Genomic DNA, 18,499 nt, shown 5'->3' with positions numbered 1-18,499 from the left:
CTCACACACAGGACAGCACTGTGGCCCTGGGTGGCTACACTAATGGCCTCTTCTGTGCTAGTCAGTGGCTTCTGCTCACCTACCCCCACAAAGCTCCACAGGTCATACAGAAAGATACGGGTAAGTAAGACACACTCTTCTCTTGAATAAAAGTATTATGCAAGGCACTCTTGGGCAGGACTCTGCCAACAAGATAACACTTCCCTTTAACCTTCCAAATGGATTATGGTGAGATGGAGTGGTCAGATGGTATAAACAAGGGAATAGAAACAGTCATCGGTATAAATTAATGTCTTCAACATGGCTGTGAGGTTTGAATCTTTATTTTACTGGATTCTTCATAAAAATTTCCCAAACTGTGGGTGGAACTGCCACATATAATGCAATGTAAAGTATCTGGGAACAATTGATTTGTTAACCTTCCTATTTTGGCCAAATGATTCCCCCAGATGGATGTGGACCCAAGACTCAGATCCAGGGTAGGCTGTGCCAGATGAAAAAATGGAAATAAGGTTGAAAGATGGGAACTGTGAGCGGAAAATTTTTTTTCTTTGCTTTCCAACTTAGGCTCTGCTCAGACATATTAGGCAGCACAGATTCCGCAGTGGGGGAGGAGGATTTCAAGAAGAAAATTTCATTTTCAGCACCAAGGGCCTCTTGTCTCTAGGATAACATACTGCTCCTTCCTGAATTCTCTTACTTCTCCCTGTCCTTTGCTGAGTAGCCATTTCATTAGCAAGTCTCTGTTTCCACAGACACACTAAAGTCTGAGAGTTTTTCTGCACAGGGTGTTGTGTTCACGTGGACTAAGATCAAATCCTGTGTTCTGTAAAAGTTGTTGACGTGTTTCCAAATAAGTCCATGGGCAATGGTGATACCAGTAAAGTAGTCAGCTAATCACTTATTGGCACATGGGTTTCCACCACAGGCAAATCTTTCTGAAACATTTGCTTTCAACCAAGTTTGATTTTACATCGGCAAGAGTTTTCTTGCTTTTGTTTATCTGAATGCATTTCCTATAAAGAGCTGAGGTGAGCTCTTAAGCATAGATGCATACGTGCAAGTCTCTGAGTCTGTGGCCTCTTTACTCCATAGGTGGGTCCTTGGTGTATTCTACAGGACAAGTAGTGCAAATGCAGGGTAGATTCTCGATAGAGTTCAGTGGTGTCTATTTTTAAACTATTTTGTTGGCATCTCTTATACTTTCTTATACCTCTACCTCACTCCTCCACCCCTTATCATTTCTAATACCTTTCAACACACCAGCACCAGGTAGGAGAGAAAGAAAGTTAGTGAGGAAAAGGGCATAGGTTTCTTTATCTACTTCCAGATGGTTAGGATCCTTGGGGCAATACCAATCTCAGTCTTCAGCATATCTAGCAGTCCCAGCTAAACCAGTCACAGCAAACACAGCAGAAGGATGAACGAGCAATAGCACGGGGAGCAGGGGCCATTTTCTTTCTTGGAGTTCCTGGCTCTCTCCTGCCTCTGGTGTTTATACTCCTTCCAAGTCCTCAGAATCCCACTAACTGCAGCTGGCAAAGACCACGCCCCTCTCTGAGCTGCACTAGCCAATTAGCCAATTATCAGCTGTGGATGAACTAAGGCAGTCCCATATCCCATACTTGGGATTAAAACAAAAACATATTTACATAACACAACTGAGCTTTTAAAGAACCCAAAACTTTCACTACAGTTCAGAGTAGCTTTCTGCACATACAAGGGTATGCCTGGTGAATAGGAGAGACATGGGAAGCTGTTAGCCTTAGAGACAGCATTGTTCAACTCATAAGAGACAAACTCCATCCAAACTTGGCTCCTGACTTCTGGGCAATGGCTTTTTCTCTTGCTCTTTGAGAATAATGTAAGAAATTTACATGAGTGTAACACTAACCCCAAGAAGAACAAAGAAGAGGAAGACCATCCAACAAATTATTATCTTTGAGCCACATGACTTATAATATCAATTTCAAACATCAATCCATTGGCTTGAGAGAGCTCAGTAGTCAACAGCTTGTTTTGCTCTTGCAGTGCCCATGTTGGGTGGCTCACAGTAACCGTAACTACAGCTCTAGAGGACCTGCCATCCCCTTCTGGACTCTGTGGGCAACCGTACATATGTGCCCATACTGCAAATAGATACTCAATACTACACACAATTAAAAATGAAAATAAATATTGAGAACACATAGCCAAATGTAAAGAGAAAAGGGAGGCCTGAGAGACCAATACATTTACAGTAAGACGTGGAAAGGCCACATTTTTAGAATCCTTGGTTACGCTGTCATGATGCAGCCTGCTTCTTTACTCCTGTTTTATGTGTGATCTCCTAACTGACAGGTAGGCTTGAGGACCAGAATTGAAGATTTGGCAAAAGACCCCAGCGCCAACAATCCGTGTTCATGCTCTAGGGAAGATGCAGGCTATCGCTTGCCCATTAAACGTGGAGTTTTGTCAGCCTTCCTTGGAGTTGTCGCTCACGGATGGCAATAACAAACATGAAGAATGCTGAGGGCTTTATCTCTATATTTGGTGTGCCACTCATTCATACTCACATATCTCATGAGTGCTTGTGTCTGTTGCCCTCAGTGTCAGTCAGGGGTTGCCAGAGAAAAACAGTGGCAGAGAGAGACCAAGATATGGAAGACTTACTGGGAAAATTGGGGCTCACAAGTAGAGGGGCCAATTGTTCTCGTGCTCTAGACTTCCCAAAAGCTAGAGCCAACAGAGTACTGATGTGGCTCAGCCCAAGTTGGAAGGCCTCAGAGCTAATGACATCAATGGTGCAAGGCTCATTCCCAGGCTCAGGCCTGAGAACCTAGGAAGATGTGATCCGGTATAAACTCTGGAGTCCGAAGGCCTGACAGCCCAGAGTCCCAGTTTCTAAGAACAGGAGAAAAGGGGTGTTGCTCTTGAAAAGACAAGGGTGGGTTCTTTTTATATATATTTCTTTTTGAGGAAGGGCCATGTGTATTCCAGGCTGGCCTAGAGCTTGCTAATTAGCCACGGATGAACTAGTCCCCATTTCTCTGCCTCCCAAGTGACAGGAGCCCAGGCCTGCAGGACCACACTTGATTTGTACAGTGTTGGAGATCAAACCCAGGGCTTCATGCATGCGAGGCAAGCGTCATACCCACTGAGATATACCTTCAGCTCCTTTTCTCTACTGCTTTGTTTTCTCAGTGTGAATGAAGCAAACTTAAATCTCAAAATGTTTAAGTTGTGACCGTCTGTGGAGGGGGATGTTGCTCTATGTACTTGCTGCAATGTGTGCACTCATGTAAGCATGTGGATGTGCATGGGTACATGTGGGTACAGAGACTAGAGGATGACCTTAAATGTCTTGCCTCAGTCAAGCCCATCTTCACCTTTTGAGACAAGGTCTCTCACTGAGCTTGAAGGTTATCTCTCCTGCATAATTTCCTAAACTTAGCACACTTGCTTTCTGTGCAGTGACCATGACAAAGGCTGTCTTCTTGAAACCTGCCAACCTTACAATGCCTTTGGCTGAGAATCCCTGAAGACTACCTTCTCTGTGTTTCATTTTAAATGTTATTTCTTTAAGGAAGCCCAGTGCCAGGAGCGGATCACCTCTTTTGGAGTTCTAGGCCAGTGAAATCTTAGAAATCTAAACATTAGGCTGTTGCCAACTCTCCTGGTTCCCTTGAAGAACTTCACAATAAGATCTTATCACTGAAGACACCACAGACCTGAGTGGAAGATGAGTGAGAAATGAAGCTGGTACACATGATACCTAAGGAGCTGTTGGCAACAGATGGCTTTTTGGAGGGGGAGAGTCAGTTTTCTTTAAGGATTGTAACCCCTGGCAAGCGATTTAGGCCCATTGGGTGCCCCATACCAGAATGTATATGGACAGAACATTGCATTTACTGGACACAAAGTTGTGGGCTTAGGGAATGGGGTAGACATGCAGGAGCTGGGAGTGGATATCAATATGATAAAAAGAAGAAAAACACTACAAACTTCTCAAAGAACTAATAAAAACCAGGGAAAAAAAGGGAGTTCTTTTAGTCACCCCCCCAAGGTGTTAGCTTCCTGTCCACCTCATCACACGACCAGTTGTGCGCTTTGCCCAGCTTGAACCTAATGCCTTCTGTCTTGCTTATGTGAGGACTAACTGCCTCTGCACACATGCCATTCTGCTGCATGGATGAGAAAATATGAAAAGGAGCCCAAGGACTTGGGGATAGTCACCCTGCCTCTCACTACACTCTACACCTAGTTTCCTGTTGCAAATCCCACACAAACCAGCTGCATTTCCTAGCCACACAGAGCACCACCCTGAACTAAGGACAGCAGAGGAAGACAAGCAAATCTCAAGGAAGCAGTTTTTCTTCTTCATCAGACAAAAAAAAAAAAAAAAAAAAGTCTCAAGAGTGACCTCACCGCCTGCTACAAATTAGTTGCCAAAAAAATATTTGCTTAACTCTTGAACTGTATGCTTGGGAAATAAAAGGGAATTTATTCTTGCTTTGTAACCAGACCCTTGAGAAATGTCCGCTGCACTTCCCCAGCTCCTTTGAGAATTACCTGAACACCCTATGCCCTGCCCTTTCTTATCCCTTTTCTTAAATGAGATATTTGTGTTTAAATGAAGACCATTGTTTGCCCATCATCGATGGGAAAGCACTGCTATGCACGCATTCCTCCTGTAATAAAAAATAAATCCCTTAAGCCTATAATTTGCTCCTGTGGGTTTTGAATTTTGAAGTCCAAGAAGGCATCTGCCATCGGGGAAGTTGATTCTGGGGCTGAGCGGCTCTGCAGCTCTGTGTGTGCCCATTGTTCACGGTGCAGGAATGGTTAGGAGGGGCCCGGTGTTCTGTTCCCATAATAAACTCTATGTTTCTAAACACAGGTGCCTTTGGATGCAGACACCTGTGTCATTAAATGCAGACAGATTACAATAGCAGCTCAGAAATGGGCCCCTTGGAAATGCAGGGTGCCATTACCATGGGAATTCTTATCAGCCATCACTATTATTTCTTTGATGATACTATGGCACAGAAATGGTGGTAACTTACCAAATTATCTATCATGATTTCAACATGCCGCCTTGTACTGTGGAGTAGGTGAGGGAGTCATGATAGAATTCACCCCATTGTCATCACTGAAAAGAGTCATCAGACGGCCCTGCTTTGTCCCGCTATCACCGGCATCTGCTTCTTTCTTCATCTCTCTGATGGTTGATGTACAAGAATGAGAGAGCTCATGAGAAATGCTTGTTCACTGGTGGCTTTGATGAAAAGTCCTGGGAAATTATCAAAAATGCACAGGGAGAAGAAAGGAAGGCTATCAGGTGACCTGTGGCCATTATCCTGCAGCTCTCTTTTGGATTCCTTTAACTCAGACACAGGTTCGTGGGACGGCACAAGCCTTCCAGGGCTGGCTAGTTCCTGCCATTTTGCTCCCTGGGAACTCACCTTTCTGCAGTTACTCTTGCAACTGTCTGTCCAAGTTCTAAATTAGTGTGTCTTATGACAAGAGTATATTTCAATATTAGTCAACAATGTTCATTTTCATTTTTATTTTAAGCATTTTATCTAGATATAATTGACATGCAAAAACCTGTCCCTATTTAATGCATTCGACTTTATGAGCTTTGAAATAAGCATACCTATGGAAACATTACTGCCATATATATGTGCTAAGCCTGTAAACACGGGCTTTTTTCCTTCCCCCTTTATCTTTTCTGTGTTGTTGCCTTTTAAAACTTTACATGAGAGCTACAGCCTTAGAAAAATTTCCCATAGACAACAGGGCATTGTTGATTATAGGCACTGTGCTATGGTTATGATTTATTTTGTGTCATTGAAACTTTTGCCAATTGATCAATGCCTATGAGGTGTGACCCTTCTGTGATGACCTCTTCATGCTCCACCCACTTTGCAGTATGTCTTCTTTTTCTAAGCCTCTCTTTCTCTCCCTCTCTTTCCCCATCTGTCCCATTCCCCACTGCCATGCTTAATTCTGTGTTCAAATCCCTCCTGGTCAACTCAAGCTGGGCCTTGTACTGGCTCATTCTACTATTCCTTTCTGCTGAAGAGTCTAAGATTTGGTTTTCAGTGAACAGCTTGTAAAGACGACCCCACTCCACTGTGGACCCCAGCTTGGCGCTGTGCCTCTGGCCCAAGCACTACCACCACTTACAAAAGAGCATGAAGCGAAGCAGATCGCTGAAATAGTATTGCTGCCGCTTTCTATACCTGTGGTTCTTAGCCTTCCAAATGCTGTGACTCCTTAATACAGTACCACATATTGTGGTGACCACCAACAATAAAATTATTCTCGTTGCTGCTTCATAACTATAATTTTGCTACTGTTATGAATCGTAATGTAAATATCTCAGGGGACTCCTGTAGAAGGGGTCATGACCTCAGGCTGAGAACCTCTGTTCTATAGCCATGTCTTAGTCTCGCCAAAGCATCCCACAGCACCCCATGAGCCAGTTCCTCCCACACTGAGCTCCTGTCTACTCAATACTGTGAGCGCACACTGCAGGCCCAGGGCTCCCGGAAATGGTGTTCTCTCATCACAGGAGAAAACTTAGGAAAAAGTGACTTCTTAGGGATCAAAATGTGACTTCTTAGGAAACATGCATACACAGCTGCAAGGTGTTGAAGTGCGTCTCTGACTTACAAACGCACCTCACGTGTGGTTACTACCTGACACTGCAGGGGAATTCTGCAGAAACCTTGCCCCTGGAGGCTAAGATCTGCTGTGGATAAGCATCCTCTGTCACAGCAATGATCTGGCACTCATGTGACTGTATCTCTTCTGAGAGGCACCATAGTCCCATTTCCCTAGCTGCCTCCTCAACCCCCACCCCCTTTTTCCACATTTCCGGAGTTGTTCCTCTTGGCTCCTACCCAGGGAGCAGTTTCTCTGGCGGAGAGTCTCGTGGGCCCAAAGTTCATGGGAGCCTCCTCCACTGTAAGTGGCCTTTCCCAGAAGTAGCAATTGTCCTGGGAGTCCTGAGGTACATCACAATTTAAAATCAGGGTCCTCTTCTCTAATTTGTTGAAATTAGAGATAGCATCTTATTGCTTGCCGGAGAAAGATAAAAGCTCTTTGGCTGCACTGGATTGTGAGCCCTGGGGCTCTGGCCTCTCGCTGAGTTTAAAATAAGGGAGAATTTCCAGATCCCAGCACAGAGGATTCTTTCTTGTCAGAGTTTTCTCTGTGTGCTGATTGTGTGGAGAAATTCAACCGGGAGAAGACCTTGATGAGGCAACCATTGTGACTGATTTGGAGCCAGATCAATGCAGATGAGCCATCCCTGCTTACAACTGCATTAAAATGGCAGATTGCCGTCCCCAATAGGTCCTAGTTTAAGGGAGAGACCAGACTTCAATGGTGCAGTTCTCGAATCCTCTCAACACGCACAGTGAGGCAGACAGAAATCCCTTTAAGCCCAGAATTACTTGAGTCTGATTTTTATTGTTTTCTTTTGTCTGAGAAGGATCTCCCTACATTGGCCAGAAAGATCTCAAATTCATTATGTACCAATGGCTTTGAACCCTCAATAATCTCGCTGTTCCAGCCTCCACACACACTGGTATGGCATACATGTGCCAACACACCTAGCTCTCCATTTGACTTTAAGCAGAGAGAGGTTTGTGGGGACAAAACGTGCAGCTAGATCATCAAACTGCTGCAGAGTTTCAGCACCTTAAAAAACAAAAGCCAACATTCTTTGCTGTATTTGTGTTGTTCTCCCTACCTTGGAGCAAAACTCATTAGGTCAAACATTTTATGTATTTACTTTCATGTCAGATTGGAGAGAAATATTCATTTATCCATGCTAGGTATGTCCTATATTTAAATATTTAAGTTAAACGCCCCAAATTCCTATTCACTTTTGAAACTGACATTGTGAATACTGTTAAGTGGGAAACTGAGCAACACTTGACACAGATATAAAACAGCAGGTTGGAAAAGATACTTCCCCTGTGGATATGTGTTCAGTACTGACCAAAGGTCCCTCTAAGTGGTTTCAGAGTTTTCCACTGTTCTGAAATAGGAAGTCAAGCAACAATGAGCATAAAACTGGATATTTGTTTTTCAGCCTAAACTATATTCTCCTTGTCTCTTTTGACCTTACATGGAGTTTCTACTGACTGACTCCCTCTGCTTCCCTGGTGCTCTCTGTGGAGATGTGCTAGATGGCTCAGCTGCAGCTGTTTGTAAATAGTTACTATTCTAATAATCACAAACTACATGCCTTTTCTTCTGCTGTTCCATGTGGTAAGTAATATTTCTGAACATGAGTTTTTATTCACAGACCTAGAAGATGATGAAAGAAAGAAAGAAAGAAAGAAAGAAAGAAAGAAAGAAAGAAAGACATGCAGAGTAACACCCAAGAGTTCATCATTTTGGTCACTAAATACAAGGCCACATGAAAACCTTTATTACCATGCCATGAGCCCATTCTCCCTGATCTGAGAGAGTTCTGCGAAGAACAAGGGTGATTACAAAGCAAAAGAAAGAGAGATCGATGGAGGTTCAAAGTTGAGAGAAGTAAGGCTCTGCATCCAGGCAGTGTCTACAGCAGACTTGGTTTGTTCACACATCACTAGTGACACTCAAGGAAGGGGACTGTACCCATACAAGGCATTGTTGGGCATCTCTGACGACACCCTGGGGTAAAGATCATTTTTCTTTTTCCAATAATAATTATTTTTTATTAAAATTTGAGAAATACGTTATGATGTGTAAGTATGTACAAATATTTTATATGTATGAGTATTTGCATACATGTATGTTTATACATCATGTGCATGCCTGGTGCCACAGTGGCCAGAAGAGGCCATTGAACGTCTTGGAATTGGAGGTACAGTGGGTGCTGTGCGCTGAACCAAGGTCCTCTGCCAGAGCAGCCTGTGCTTTTGCCCACGGAGTCATCTCTCAGACCCTGAATTTTTACAATTTTATACATACGTGCATTGAGTTGTGAAGATATCTGCTCTGTGCCTACAGCGAGGTGGTGGCATCGCTGTGTTGGTGGAAGTAACCGGCTGCCTTTTTTATTTTCTTCTTCTTCTTATAATGAAAATCCTTCTTTAAATATAGTGTTTTCTTGATTCTTTGAGAATTCCATGCAGTGCATTTTTTTCACATCTAGAAGACACTGCTTTGCTGGGGTCTTCTGAGACCTCTGACTTTTGCGATCTTTCTACCCCTCCCTCTTCTGTGATGGGGACCTGACAAGTTAAGTTTGATAGGACTTCAAGTTCTTTGTATTTAATCAACCAATGGTTTGGAGACAGTTCCTTGTCATGTAGTCCAGGTTAGCCTTGACCGCCCTGCCTCTGGTTCCCTAGTGCTGGGATCCCAGCGGTGAGCCACCACATCTGCTAGGACCTCAGGTTCATCGAGGATGAGTGTCATGCCACTTGGCCTTGTACCGTTTCCTATGAGACAGCCACCATATGTCTGTCACTGGGACATGTGAGCTGCATGGGAAGAGCTGCACTGTGTTCTCCGTTTTCTTCTCAGTTCTATCCCTGCACATGAGTGAGTCTTGACACACACTGTGCATTTGCAGGAAAGGCCATTGCCAGGCCTCAGGCAGGCCCCTCGACATTACACTTGGCTCTTTGGAGGCTGAAGTATCATGCTCTGTGTGCTGTTTGCCTCCCTCTAAACAGAATCTTTTCTGGCCCTTGTGACCCGCTGGAGTCTCCTCACTACTGTGCTAGACTGCAGCATAAAACCTACTGTTTCCTCTCATCTCCCTGAAGCTTCCTCTACAATTTTTTTTATCAAATGTGACTTGAATTCGGGGACACATTCTGAAACCAGCTGACAGGAGCTTTGCAGAGTGCACATACACACACACATAGACAGCAAGACACTCCCACAAATGGTTACGTGGCACACAGAGGAAGTCGTGCTGCACTGCACAAATGTGTAGTTTTTCCTGTTGCTTTGAGGGACACCAGAACAACACAGTCAGACTGGATCAAGCGTAAGAGAAGATAATAAATAATAAAATTAGGAGCTATAATAAGCGAGATGCCAAGCCCGCTGCCAGCATGACCCAGATGTAATGTTCATCAGTAACTTTTACGCGTAGGTTAAACTCTGGAGTACCCATAGAGATACAGGACCATGCTGTGAGCACACAGCTAGTGCCATGGCCATTGCTGTTATTAAATATTACACGCCATGCTGTGCTTCTCTTTATGCCGGCAGTGAGGCAGGTTCATTTCGCCACCATTGCCGTAAGCATGCAAACAGCCTTCAGTAATTTACATAGCTGAGCTCTGCTAAAGCTTCAGTCTGGTAAACTTATAGCTGTCAGTTTTAACTCTAAACTCTGTAAAGATGCATACAAGGTGGGGAATGTTCCTTCCTTGAACTTGCCAAAAACTGGCCTGTAAAACTTTATGGACTTTTGGCTTTTAGAGTAATCCTGATTTTTCTGCTGTGACTTCTGGGGTCAAATAAAATAGTTTACTTTAAACTTCTTATAAGCAATGGTATTTGCATGTGAGAGTCTTAATTTACCTCCAAGTCTGACTTCTGCCGCTTTCTGCCATTTCTGCCAGGTTGCCTTTTCAGTCACAAAACTGCTGTGTTTGTCTCTCTCACGCCAGTGGCAGACTGGACAGTGCTTTCCTTCCCAATGTGCAATGCTTGAGCCCCTGGAACTGAGAGCAGATTTGTATGATTTTGTACAACTCTAGCAAATACTACAGGTAATTAGCTCACAAAGAGAGAAGGTTTATTGGACTCACAGAATTGAAGGTTCCAGTCCGTAATCACCTGGCCCCATTGTTCTGGGAGGATGGATGTGGCTGAGCAAAATCGCTTACCCCAAGGCCAAGAAACTGAAGGGAGGAAGAAGGAGTAGGGGAAGGAGGGACAGGGTATGGGTTAGTGAAAGCTAACGGTGTATGAAGGATGCTTATGAAACCCTACTAGTTTACAAGTTAAGTAAAACATAGTTGTTTGAGTAGAGATGCATTCTTGTGAATAATACTGCTCCCAGAACACAGAAGTTATTAAATGAAAAATCTCAGTGCCAGGTATGGGACACCTTTCTAGAAGTTATTGATCAGGGAGGTCACAAAGAAATGCAGGTCATGGTTATTGCTCCTGGTGTCCACTATAACTGGATGGTAAAACCTTACTGCAGAAGACACTTCATATTTTGTTTGTAAAACACAGAAAAGCCAATCTTGAATTAACCAAGAATCTCTCTTCCTGCTGCCTAGCTTTCATAGCACTAAAAGGAGCTATGTAGGCTTGGGGGGAGGGGCAAAGATGAATGGTCTTATCTACCCTTGGACCCTGCAGGTTACAACACCAGCTTGCTATGCAAGATGTGCTCTCTGGGACAATAGTGGCAAGAGTATCCATGGAGGTCGGCAACCACTCTCTGGATTTGAGGCCTGTGCCATGGCAGGACATTCACGCCCAGCACTGCAAGCTGGGTCAAAACCTATAATAAGAAAAACCAGAGGCCCTAGGGGAGATCATAGTCATTGTTTTTTTCTGAGTGGTCATGTTGTCAAATTGTCTCCTAAATGTTTATACCTGTAGATGAGTGCTTCTCCCAATCTTGGTCAGAGAAGTGTCTTACTGCCAGAGGTAGAGTTTAATGCAGAGACTCACAACTGCTCAGAATGCTGAAAACAAGTGACTGAGTGCTTGGTTATAGACAGAAAAGCTGTACTAGCACGCATGCACGCATGCATTCATGCACAGTCTTAGCTGTGCTTGGACCAGCGTAGCTTTGCTGCATCTTTCATGAACCGCTTGTCTCTTCTGCTGACCTTGCTCATTGACTCTATTTTGTTTCACTGTTGGTAACACCACAACCAGACTGAACTGACTTGGCAAGAGTTGGGGTTTCTCCATAACCCTCCTTTTCCTGGATAGGATTGGGTCACATGTCTCCTCTGCGTCTGCTGCAGAAAGCACACAGCCCCAGTGTGGATTCATGGCTCCCCTTTACCAAAAAGCCTCTTCACCAGCTGTGCTCTGAAAATCTGTGTCCTTACAGATGCTTGTGAAAGATTCCCAGCTGCAACCACCTACCCTTCATCATCAAAAAACAAAACAAAACAAAACAAAAACAAAAACAAAAAAGACTTTCACTTTCACCTACCTTGTCTCCATCATCACTTTCCTCTCACCCTCAACATTTGGGCAATTACAGTCATTACAAAGGAACACGTTTCCAATTCAGATCCTTGTGTTTAAGGTAACTGTTTTAGAATCTGAGTCCAGGTGATTCAATATTACTTCCTGTGTTTTTCTTTTTTTATCTCCTCAGTGAGCTAGGCTAGAAACTGCTCTGCATTGTTTTTTTCCTTCTCCATAAGTTGATCTTAACCATACTTGCTAAGGGAGCTGAACTAGAAGTATTCCATGGCTACTTTCATTGTACAGGACACAGTCAGCAGATACAAATCCAAAGGAAGGGAAAATCAAATCATCTCCAGGAATGTGCTTCCCAGAGCATATAAATAGTTCATTCAAGAATGAGCATTCTCCCAACTAAAAAAAAAAAAACCAAACAAAACAAAAACAAAAACCAGAAAACAAAATAGTAGCCTACGAGTGTGCTTTGCAAGAGTTGATTATTGATGATGATTCTTCATTCTGCACTTGAGAAAGTGAATGACATCAGAACTCATAGGTCAGGGCAGAACAAGTCTTAATGTAATGATTGTGGCATGGCAGTACAGCCATGAAATGGCTTTCTCAGGGAGCCCACCACAGTAGGCGCACTTCAGCTGTTCTCTGAACTAAAGGGTCCAGATTGTATCAGATACCTCTTGGCTTCAGCCCTCTTTTACATTCAGTGGCTATGCTGTGTGACGACTACTGTGTGTTTTCTAGCCAGCTTCCTACAGAGACCGATGCTGGGGTGGGATGCAGGACAGGCTCGTCACTCATGCTGCAGAACTGCACAAGCTCAGCTTGTAAGTCTCAGAGAACTAAAGAGAGAAGCTGCATATAGCTGGAGCTTCCTGTCTTCCTCTAGCACCAGCCCCAACCAGTCTGATCCAGCTCTTGAAGATGTCTTCAAGATGTGTCTGGACCCAGAATGCACCTAGCCTGTTCTCTCTGTGCTGGATCCTCAACTGAACATCTCCCCAAAGCCTTGGAGCCACAGTGGTATGTAGTGGAGCCAGCAGGAGAGCTGAAGTCATTGAGATGCTTCTTGAAGGATACTTTAAAGTCCAGTTCTGCTCTTTTGTGTCCCAACCAGGAAGTAAATAATTGTTCCATTGAATTCCCTTGCCAAATATTTCCACACTACAGACTCAGAACAAGCCCCATTAGTCATGGGCTGAACCCTCTGTTGCTGTGGGCCAAAATAAATCTTTCCTCTTTATAAGTTGACTGAATTGTTCTGGTGACAGACCTTGGCTAGCACACCATCCTTCATTCTGGTCCCTGGGTTATATTGCCTAATGGAAAAATTTAATTTAAGCTTTGTTCCAAGCTCTGTTTTTTTTTTTTTTTTTTTTGAGAGAAAAAACAAAAAAATATTTTCACTTGGGAAGTGTCACAATCAATATCTTATTTCTGAAAAGCTGGAAGGCCCATCTGTGGTGGTTTGAGTGAGAATGGCCCACACAGGCTCATATATTTGCATGGTTGGTGCCTAGTTGGTAAAATATTTGGAAGGACTAGGAAGTGTGTCCTTGTTGAAGGAGGTATGTCTTTGGGAGTGGGCTTTGAGGTTTCAAAAGCCCAGGCCGAATCCAGTGTTGACCTGTTGCTGCCTATGGGGTAGGATGTAGCTGTCAGCCTCTTGTCTAATGCTATCCTGTCCACATCCTGCCATGCTGTTTGCCATTATAGTAATGGACTAACCTTCTGAGACTGTTAGCAAGCTCGCAGTTAAATGCTTTCTTTTGTAAGAATTGCTTTGGTGTTTCTTCATAGCAAAGGACAGGAACTAAAACACCCTCAGCTTTTTAAAAGTCCTAAGGGATCCCACTTAAACCACCCAACCAGCCAACCAACCAACAACAAAACAAAATAAAATAGAAACAAAACAAAACAAAACAAAACAAAAACTTGCTTGCTGTTTAACTTTAGGTAGAAAATTACCCAAATACCTGGATTATGAACCATCCCTGAGAAAGAGCCCTTTCAAAAACTGTGTATGAGGAATCTGTCCTAAGAAATGCAAGTCTAGAACTTTCTATAGCCACATTAAGGATTTAGAATTCCTGAGATCTGTGAGGACATGCACAGTAGTGGATGAATGGTGGCCCTCAGAAGACCTGTCAGTGTCCCATCCTTAGGACCTGGGTGTCTAACTTTACTAGGAAAAAAAGATTTCCACCACTGTGACAAACTTCAGTACATTGAGAGGAGAAAATCATCTTGCATGCATTTGGGTGGGCCTAGAGTCTTAAGGCAGGGGCTCTCAAATCAGAAATCGAAAGAAAGACAGAAGTTCGGAGGGAAAGGAAGGATTGGAGAGAGACTATAAAGATCTAACAAGAAACCAAGGAGCTGCAAGGATCACCAGGAGCTAAGAGTGACAAAGAAGCAGTCAGTTTCTTGGACTTCTGTCCTCTTAAATGATAAGAAAACACAGTTCTGGTGCTCTGAGTCAAGGGCGGATGAAGGGAAGAGACATCCTTTGTCATCTAGTACCCTCAATAAGGAGGTGTTTGTACACAGCAGTTACTCCTGGGGCCAGGTGGGGCACACGGGGGTGGTTGGTGGTGTCATTCTGATGCAGAGAGAGTTGGGAAGAGCATGTTCTGTGTCAAGGTGAGCAAGTGTGATCAAGCACAATTCTGAAGGGCCCGGTGGGAGAATCAGCTCTTTGTAGGCAGTGCCTGAGTGGAGTGTGTACTGCTTAGTAATCCTGGTTCTTAGTTTTCCTTGTAAAGCTATTGAATAATCATGACAGTCCCTCTGGCTCTAAGATTTTAAATCATTAAAGAACAAGTTCTCTGTCTACTTTTCAACTTTTTTATTTTACAGTGCTGCCCTTTCAAATCTACCTCACACATGGTAGGCCAACACTCTACAGTGAGCCACAACCCCCCCCCCAACAGATTTCATCATGCAGCTTAGCTTTTCGTGGTGTTAGTTCCTGATAGTCAGCTGCAGTTCAGCAGAAGAAAATGATCCGTAAGTTTGACATTGCCTGCCACTCTGAGTAGGGTAATGAGCACATACCATCTGCTCTTATCCTGTCTGCATGAAAATGGCCTCTTGATCCAGTGTATCCATGCTGGATATGTGTCCCATCTGTTAGGCACTCAGTAGCTATCTTGGTTACCAACTAAGGACATCATAGTGTTTGGATACAGGGGCTATGGCTACCTGGGTTTCAGGCACTGAATGAGAATCTTGGATGGATCCCTCACAGACCTGACAAGAGCAAAAGCTCAGGCTGCCAGTCCTAGATAACAAGCTTAACATATACACGCTGATTGGAGTTTAGGTTCACGTACATGTGAAGGTCCAGGCAGGCTTCTTCTTGGGGCTTTGCCAGAGAAAACTGTGGATGACAATGTCTATTGGAAACCCATATTTTCTGAAGTTCCAGACAAGCTTGATGTCTATAATCTCATTGGCTTCTTGGCTAGATTTTTGTTTTTCTGGTGGCCTGTAAATCCATGGCCAGGTTAAGTGAGGTCTGCCCACCAGCCTTCTTTTAGAAACTCAAATGTTTCCCTTCACTGTTGGTTTTTCAACCAGTGACTGTTAAAACTAATGACTTTTTTCAGAAAAATTAAGTTTTTTTAATATAAGACAAATTGTATTTAAAAAATTTTTACTAGCTTTTTATAAACATAATTTTTTTGATAGACCAGGAGTAGCCATTTGCTTTGAGGGGATGGTCTCCTTGGAGGCCATTTTCCTGCCTTCTGGTTTGTGTGTACAGAGATGTGCCTGTATGCCCACCATGACTCTTCCAGATGAAAAACGTCGAGCGCAGCTTCCCTGCAGAGCCAACCTGTCAGAAGCACTTCACAGAGCTCTGCCTGCGACCTCCAGGCTACAGTAAGCAGCGAGGAGATTCTTGAACTAGGTCCAGATGGAAAACACAGTGACAGCTTTGGATTCTGTCCAGGGGCCCCAGAAGAGGTGCTGCAGACACACACATTTCTTCATGGAGGCTTCAGAAGAGGAGGGGGTGGGGACAGCCACAGCTCTACAATCCTTCCATGGTCAGAAGTAAACAGACCTAGCATGTAGCCTATATTTTATATGGACATTTTTCACAGGACGTTTGTAGACTGTTACAACCACAGCCTTCATGGTACGAAGAAAACCCAGGCTGAGGAGCAGGAAGATTTGAGTTTCAGGCCTGGCTGGCCTGTGCTCTGCAGGCCTCACCATGAACTGGCTCCTCCCTGTAGTTCTAATTCCTTCTCTGAGAGGGGAGGGGGGAGGAACCTGCTTCTGGGGTCATGGTGAGGACAAAATGAGATTGATAGAAACTTTAGTTCCTAAAGATGGTGCCTGTCATGCAGATGTAAAATACTATTGGGAATGATCCAAGGGAGCATTTCTCCTGAACAGAGCACACATCATCTGAGTTTTCTGCAAAGAAGCAACGGGGAGTGCAAAACGCCTAGGCTCTTCATCTATTTCTTGAGAAAACAGATTAAGGTTGAGGTTCCTGGGGTACCCAAAGATTTGTGGGCACAGTGCATTCCCTGAGAAGGTACTACCGGAATCTTGCAATGAAGGGACCTGTGTAAATTTGATGCAGACACACACCTGTGTGACAACCAAAGTTGCCAATATACTGTAAAAAAGAGGAACAGCCCAACTGTGGGTTGCTCTACCTGTTTCAGTTAGGGACACATGTTCTATGCAGCCTGTTGGCTGCCTAAGCTGGAGGGGATCTTCAAGGTGGCTCATTTCAAGGAATAAAGCCTGAGCCCTGAACATCTTCCCTGGTCACACAGTTAGGTCACCCAGGAGCCCCTGATTCAGTATTTTTTTCATTTTCTCTCTTCCTTTGTGAGTGATGGTCTATATGAAGCCTGCAGCGTGCTCTTGGCCATTCAAAGGGCTTCCAAAGTCTATAAATCATACTTTTTGAAAATGAGGAAACCACACCTCAGAGAGTTTCCAAAGCTTGCTTAACACTGCACATCTCCATGCTTCTGGGATTGTCCATGTTCATTACAGCCCTTGAAGGACTCGCTGGCTGCGGATATGAGCTGAAGCCATCACTCTGTCTTCCCTGTGGGGCATGGCTAGTGGATCATTCCTGATGGTGAAGCTAAGGAGTGTGGCAGACCCAAAACCATTCCCACCCCCATACCTCCTGCTTCTGAACAATGGTCACATGAACATTTCCGTTCAGAGCATTCTTCTTTGGTCCTCATTCATGAAGGAGGTCAGAGGCCAGAACCTTCTACCCTGGACCTTCCTTTCAGGCTCTAAAATGTTCTGAGCTCTTCCCAATTCTAAAGACATACCTGAAGGATAAAGGGTTATGAGAGAGACAACATGAAGGTCAGAGGAGAGGGATGGTGGGTAGAGGCATAATTCTTTCAACTGGGAACACTATGTCTGGGTTTTAGGAAATTAGCTGTTTATAACTAGGTTCTTGTTAGTCATTGATCCAAATCAAAGACTCATCTCCTCATTCTTCAGTGCCTCTGAGAAGGGCTGGGAACAGAGAGTCTCTGCAACAGAAAAAGAATGAGAATGCAGACACTCAGAAGTGAAATGAACATGCTTGGGCAGGTCTGGTACAGTGGGCCAGAAAAAGGAATCCTTGGCAGTTAGCAAGAGCTGTAGGCCTTCCTTCTCCTGACTCATAGCCTCCAAAGAGTCTCCTGACTCTTTGCAGGCATATGCACGACCTTTGGAGTCAATGGTTGATGAGCCTTCTGTATGTAAATACACAGAGCCCTCAACTCAGATTCAAGCTCAATTCAGCTATCATAAGAGCTAGGGGATGGCTTGAGAAGAAAGGTTATATGATTGGGCCAGATTCAGGATAGGCCCAGCCTCATCCTAATGGCAATTAAGAATGGATTCTAAGTAAGTTTTACTGATCTATCAGGCTGCAAAATCAGGGCTTAAGAGATATGCTTGTCAGGCTGTCAAGATGGCTCAGTAGATAAAGGTGCTTGCTATCAAGCCTGACAACCTGAGTTTGATGGACTGTCTCTGTGTCTCTATCTCTCTCGCTCTCCTTTTTACAATTTTTTTAAGGGGAAGGTTCATGCCTAATTGGAATCCAGATCTCTGTAAGAAGTAGTTCTATGTGATTAGAAAAGGCTCATTGTTACTAAATTAAGCTAAATGGGCTAAAGACAAAACCATGAGCAGCAGGAGACTTCATGTTCGTAGTGGTCACATGACAGGGATCATTAGTCAGCATCCAGCTGACTAATCTAGACTTCAGAAAGACCAGCCTTCATTGTAAAAACTGTCCTGAATCACCAAGAGAGAAGAAGAAGAAGAAGAAGAAGAAGAAGAAGAAGAAGAAGAAGAAGAAGAAGAAGAAGAAGAA

The 18,499-nt window shown here is 43.9% G+C and overlaps 1 long non-coding RNA gene across 1 annotated transcript in view; it reads right to left on the bottom strand.

Annotated features, from left to right (window-relative positions):
• The window catches only part of LOC132652793 (uncharacterized), a 40,442-nt gene extending 22,582 nt beyond the window's left edge, over positions 1-17,860 (bottom strand). The window contains exons 1-4 of the long non-coding RNA XR_009590351.1: positions 17,297-17,860; positions 10,764-10,856; positions 10,534-10,676; positions 5,046-5,272 (exon numbers count right to left, since the gene is read on the bottom strand). This is a non-coding gene — a long non-coding RNA (uncharacterized LOC132652793). The remainder of the gene's footprint in view (positions 1-5,045; positions 5,273-10,533; positions 10,677-10,763; positions 10,857-17,296) is intronic.
• Positions 17,861-18,499: the final 639 nt, after the last annotated feature.

This window comes from Meriones unguiculatus, chromosome 3 (genome assembly GCF_030254825.1).
Source record: "Meriones unguiculatus strain TT.TT164.6M chromosome 3, Bangor_MerUng_6.1, whole genome shotgun sequence".
NCBI classification, from domain to species: Eukaryota; Metazoa; Chordata; class Mammalia; order Rodentia; family Muridae; genus Meriones; species Meriones unguiculatus.
The sequence above is the reverse complement of the archived record's forward strand: the minus strand, read 5'-3'. Positions and strand labels throughout refer to the sequence as shown.